The sequence below is a fragment of the Apodemus sylvaticus genome, chromosome 1 (genome assembly GCF_947179515.1).
Source record: "Apodemus sylvaticus chromosome 1, mApoSyl1.1, whole genome shotgun sequence".
Taxonomy (NCBI): Eukaryota; Metazoa; Chordata; class Mammalia; order Rodentia; family Muridae; genus Apodemus; species Apodemus sylvaticus.
In genome coordinates, this window is record NC_067472.1 from 158380552 (window position 1) to 158386949 (window position 6398).

Below are 6398 nucleotides of genomic sequence, written 5' to 3' on the forward strand. Positions count from 1 at the left end.
TCCTTCTAGAAACTAACCTCATCTTCATTATTAGGGATTAAAGGTATGTATTAAGGGGGTGTCTATATTCCAGCAGGATCTTACTGTAATCAGGAACATTTCTCCATTCTGGCTTGATCATGAAGACTTTGAAGGTTTTGCAAGTGATCCCTTGCCAGAGTAGTCATGTTGCTGGACTGAAATTTCTCTACATAAGCTGTCTCAAAGAAAATCTTTCTTTGTAAGCATATGCAGTCCTCTCCAACTGCGGCTTGCTCAGTTCAGGGGAAAAACAGCAAATAACAAATGCACACTGGAAATTATACTCACAAATATCAGCCTGATTAAAATATTATAGTCCAGTTTGCTTTAACTTTACAACGACTAATGTCATCTGAGGAGTGAGTCTCAATAGAGGATTGCCAGGGTAAGAATGGCTTTGACTTTTAATTGATATGTGAGTTCCCATCCTTGGAGAGGTGAGTCTGAGGTTTATAAAATCCAAGCTAGGCATAAGACTGAAAGCTACCTTTGTAGCTTCAAGATTTCTCCTGTAATCCCCTTGACTGTAAGTGAGTTTGCTGGTCAGAAGTAGTGTGTGTGTGAAATAGTAAGTAGGTCTGGCTTTATTTTTGCCCTGAATTTTCTCAATGATGGATTATAATCTGTAAACTAAAATAAACCCTTTATTTTCCTAACTTGCTTTTGGAAAATGTGTTTTATAGAGCAACAGTAATCAAAATAGAATGATAGCATTTGAAAATGTACAGAACAAACTAACGTAAAACAAACTCCATATGGTGTCACCTTTAAACTTCCCTTGCTAGTTCACTGTCCTCTAAAGCATCCAGATATGCTTTATACACTAATATCATTTAATGCATTAGTGTCTTCAGACAGCAACTATTCTGACATGTTTGGTTTCCACAAAGAGAAAATGGTTTTGTTAAATGATGTTGAAAATTAGTTCATTTCAGTTGATAGTAAAAGTGATGTCCTATAAGATTTAAAATTTATGAATAAAGGCAAAACTATTCTTTGTATGCACCAAATGTCTTGTTGAATTTTAGTGAACAGATGAAAATATAATTAGTAGACATTTTGAAATATCAAATGCACTATATGAGCAAGTGCTGCTGTCATTCAATGTTGCTGATTGCATTCAAATTCATTACCTATTTTTTGAAATTGAATTTCACCGAGTAAAACTCTAACCCCTTTAGAGTGTGTTTTGCTAGTGTTTTTACATTTTGATACATCCAGAGCTAAAAGGAGAGCCATCTTCACTGAGTTTTCTGGGTTTAGTAGAATGACTATTTCACAGTATTTGCAGGATGGAGAAGAGAGAAATGATAGATGACAGTGAAGTAGCAGGGAATTTATAAGCTCATACACACTGCACGTTTCATCATCTATTGAGACATACCCCCAATAATAGCAATGCAAAAATAGATTTCAAGTGTTTTTATTCTGCAAAAGACAACTATTTAAACATAGATTATCCTGGTGGATACATTGCTACAAAATGTATTTTAAGAGAGTAACAGTGCAGTTAAAACCTAACAAAATTGTACTGGTTTTGTCAATTTTGAAAATATCTCTCTAATATATTAACTCTATATTTCACTACATTGGTGAGCTGCTTTTGTAAGTAAAATAATGAAGGCATTTTTTTAAGTTTTACGAACTAGCAATAAGATTCAATAGATGGAGTGTTTCTCTCATAGGAATAATTCAATGTATTTTAACAATATATAAATGCCAGCAAAATAAAAAATTATATAACTTATTAAATTAATTGTTCACTATGTGAATTCCTGCATTATTCCTAACATGTTCCCTAAGATTCACTGATTACATTTAAAACACATCAGAATTTCTAGCAACGTAATTTTGTATAAATTTTAGTGGGGTTTGCCTAATTTACTTAAAAAAAAGTTAAAGTTGTAAAAATCAACAAATTTATGTTATATGCTTTAGCTTCTATCAATATCTCTAGCAGAAAACGTGTAGGTATGAGTCTGTTAAGAAGGAATTAATATAAGTTACTCAGTGTCCGGTGTAGCTAGTCACATCTCATGCATGCATATTCAACCAAGATGTCTGAGGAATCCAGATTGAAGACAAACCAATGAAGGAGGAGGAGGTCAAGACCTTTGCCTTTCAGGCAGAAATTTCCCAATTTATGTCCTTGATCATCAATACTTTTTACTCAAACAAAGAGATCTTTCTGAGGGAGCTCATTTCCAATTCATCAGATGCTCTGGATGAAATCAGATACAAGAACTTGACAGACCCTAGTAAACTCTACTCGGGGAAGGAACTGCACATTAATCTCATTCCCAACAAACAAGATTGAGCCCTCACTATTGTGGATACTGGAATTGGAATGACCAAGGCTGACGTGATCAATAACCTTGGCACTATTGGCAAGTCAGGCACCAAAGCCTTCGGGGAGACTTCGAAGGTTGGTGCAGATATATCTCTGATTGGCCAGTTTGGTGTTGGTTTTTACTCTGCATATTTGGTTGCTGAGAAAGGGACTATCATCACAAAGTATAATGATGATGAGCAGCATGCCTGGAAATCCTTATCCAGGGGATCCTTCATGGTGAGGACTGACACAGGTGAACTAAGGGGATGTGGAATAAAGGTTTTCTTGCTTCTGAAAGAAGACCAAATTCAATTTTTGGAGGAAAGGAGAATACGGAATTGTAAAGAAGAGCTCTCAGTTTATTGGCTATCTCATTACTCTCTTTGTGGCGAAGGAACATGATAAGGAAGTCAGTGATCATGAGACTGAAGAAAAGGAAGAGAAAGAGGAAGAAAAAGAAAAAGAGGAAAAGAAGTCTGATAGCAAGCCTAAATTGATGTTGGTTCTGATGAAGAAAAAGAAGAGAAGAAGAATAGTGACAAGAAGGAAAAGAAGAAGAAGAAAAAGAAGAAAAAGGAAAAGTACATTGATAAAGAAGAACTCAACAAAAGAAAGCTGATTTGGACCAGAAATCCTCATGACATTACTAATGAAGAACATGGAGAAATCTACAAGAGCTTAACCAATGATTGGGAAGAACACTTAGCAGTAAAGCATTTTTCTGTTTAAGGACAATTAGACTTCTGGGCCCTTCTTTTTGTCTCAGGACACGCTCCATTTAATCTGTTTGAAAACAGAAAGAAAAAGAACAACATCAAGTTATATGTTCACAGAGATTTTATCATGGATAACTGTGAGGAGTTAATTCCTTAGTATCTGAATTTCAGTACAGGGGTGGTGGAGTCTGAGGATTTCCAGTGAAATGCTGCAACAAAGCAAAATTCTGAAAGTTATCAGAAAGAATTTGGTCAAATAATGGTTAGAACTATTTACTGAACTGGCAGAAGATAAAGAGAACTATAAAAAGTTTTATGAACAGTTCTCAAAATAATATAAAGCTTGAAATTCATGAAGACTCTCAAAATCAGAAGAAGCTTTCAGAGCTACTGTGGTACTAGACATCTACATCTGAGGATGGTTTCTTTGAAGGACTACTGCACCAGAATGAAGGAAATCCAGAAACACGGGTGAGACCAAGGACCTGGTTGCTAACTCAACCTTTGTGGAATGTCTCTGAAAGCATGGCTTAGAAGTAATCTATATGATTGAGCCCATTGATGAGTATTGTGTGCAACAGCTGAAAGAATTTGAGGGTTAGACCTTGGTGTCCATTACCAAAGAAAGATTGGAACTTCCAAAAGATTATGAGGAAAAGAAGAAAGACGAAGAGAAAATGACAAAATTTGAGAACCTCTGCAAAATTATGAAAGATATTTTGGAGAAAAAGGTTGAAAAGTTGGTTGTGTCAAACCAATTAGTGACATCCCTGTGCTATATTGTCACAAGCACACATGGGTGGACAGCAAACATGGAGAGAATCATGAAAGTTCAATCCCTCAGAGACAACTCAACTATTGGTTATATGGCTGCAAAGAAACACCTGGAAATGCACCCTGGTCATTCCATCTTTGAAACTTTAAGGCAAAAGGTAGAGGCTGACAAGAAGGACAAGTCTGGGAAAGATCTGGTCATTATGCTGTATGAAACTGCACTTGAAAACAACCACTAATTTCTTTCTTTTTTTTGCATAAATTGCAAGAAGAAATGGCAAAAAATATGGAGTGCCAAATACCATGCCAGTATGCTTGACTTAACCAACTTGCCATGTGTAAATATGTCAAAGACAAATACACGTATTTTTACTGGATTATTACCTAAACCTCCATTAAAGGACTTCAATAGAAACCTAATTTTAAAAATAAGAAAGAGTATTCCAAAATTATTTTCATATGTGAACAACAACGTAGTTGAATGAGAGTAATACCGATGAAGAAATTTCACATCTAATATCACCTGGGAGTTTATACTGAACCACAAAAGGCCATATGATGGAATAAAGATCAGCAGACAGACTAGTGATACATATACAGTGAGACACAGATATCTATGAAGATAAACCCCAAAACACAAAGGATAAAGTTGGAGAACATTCAGGACCTGGTAATAACTAACAGTACAGGACTACAAAGCAAAACAATGTAAATGAGACATTTTCAAAATGCATACAAGGGCCCTCAATATGTACATGGCTCTAGGCCTGAAAGTCTAAATTCAGTCTCTATAACTGCTGACATTGTACAAGAAAAAGACCAAACTCCTGCAAATAGTGTGCTGACCATCACATACATGAACACATATACAAGCACAAGCACATGTACAAACATTGACTTATGTGTGTGCACACGCACACACACACACACACACACACACACACACACACAGGGCATGGGGTGAGAGCTAGTGTATACTTTCTCAAATGAAGACAAATAAACAACCAATAAGTGAATAAAAATGCTCAGCATCATTAATAACTGTAGCAATGCAAAGAAAAATCAGAGTATGTATCACATTATTCCAGTAAAATTTAGTTTTTATTTTTATCTATTTATTTACTTCCATGATGCTACATGTTTCTAGTCCTCCCTTTTTTAAAATGGAAAAGGGGATAGGGGAGGAAAAGCACTGAATTCAAGCACTTTCCTAGACTTTCAGGGCCCTCAGATTTAATACTGAGTTTATAACCACTGAGGTTATAACAAAGGTAAGTGCTGGCAAGGAAAAATCAGAAAAGTAACCACAATCAAACTATCAATAATGTGACAAAGTTCTCCAAGGAGGGGATTGAATTACAGATAAAGGTTGAAGATCTATACTTTACAGTGATATCCTGACTAGGTAGCTTTCCATAATCTCTGTCAGTTGACAAATCCCCTTGTTTATGCTTTTGCATAACCCTACATGCTTTCTATTATTTACTAGTGTTATTAATTATAGTTTTAAGGGGATTCTTTAAAAGTTATTTTGAATAATGTATTGTCACTTATTCATCATTAGAAACAGGGCAGAGAAAAACTCTGCAGCTAATAGAAAAGAAACTGGGGAAGACCCTTGAGGACATCAATACAGGGGGAAAGTTTCTGAACAGATCATCAATAGCGTATGCTCTAAGATCAAGAACTGACAAATGGAACCTCATAAAACTATAGTTTCTATAAGGCAAAGGACACCATCAAAAGGACAAATCAGCAACCAACAAATTGGGAAAAGATCTTCACCAACCCTACATCAGATAGAGGGTTAATATCCAATATATACAAAGAACTCAAGAAGTTAGACTCCAGAAAACCAAATAACCCTATTAAAAATGGGGTGCGGAGTTAAACAAAGAATTCTCACCTGAACAACTTTGGATGGCAGAGAAACATCTTAAAAAATGCTCAACTTCATTAGTCATTAGGGAAATGCCAACCAAAACAACTCTGAGATTTCACTTTACACCAGTCAGAATGGCTAAGATTAAAAATTCAGGAAACAGCAGGTGTTGGCAAGGATGTGGAGAAAGAGGAACACTCCTCCACTGCTGGTGGGGTTGCAAATTGGTACAACCACTCTGGAAATCAGTCTGGCAGTTCCTCAGAAAACTGGGAACCTCACTTCCAGAAGATCCTACTATACCACTCCTGGGCATATACCCAGAGGATTCCCAAGCATGTAATATGGATACTTGCTCCACTATGTTCATAGCATCCCTATTTATAATAGCCAGAAGCTGGAAAGAACCCAGGTATCCCTCAACAGAAGAATGGATGCAAAAAATGGTATATATACACAATGGAGTACTATTCAGCCATTAGAAACAATGAATTCATGAAATTCTTAGACAAATGGATGGAACTGGATAACATCATACTAAGTGAGGAAACCCATTCTCAAAAGATCAATCATGGTATGCACTCAATAATAAGTGGATATTAATCTAGAAAACTGGAATACCCAAAACATAATGCACACATCAAATGAGGTACAAGAAGAATGGAGGAGTGGC

The 6398-nt window shown here is 36.0% G+C and overlaps 1 pseudogene; it reads left to right on the forward strand.

The window, feature by feature from the left end:
• Nucleotides 1–2104: 2104 nt before the first annotated feature.
• On the forward strand, nucleotides 2105–4082 carry LOC127688853 (heat shock protein HSP 90-alpha-like; annotated as a pseudogene).
• Nucleotides 4083–6398: the final 2316 nt, after the last annotated feature.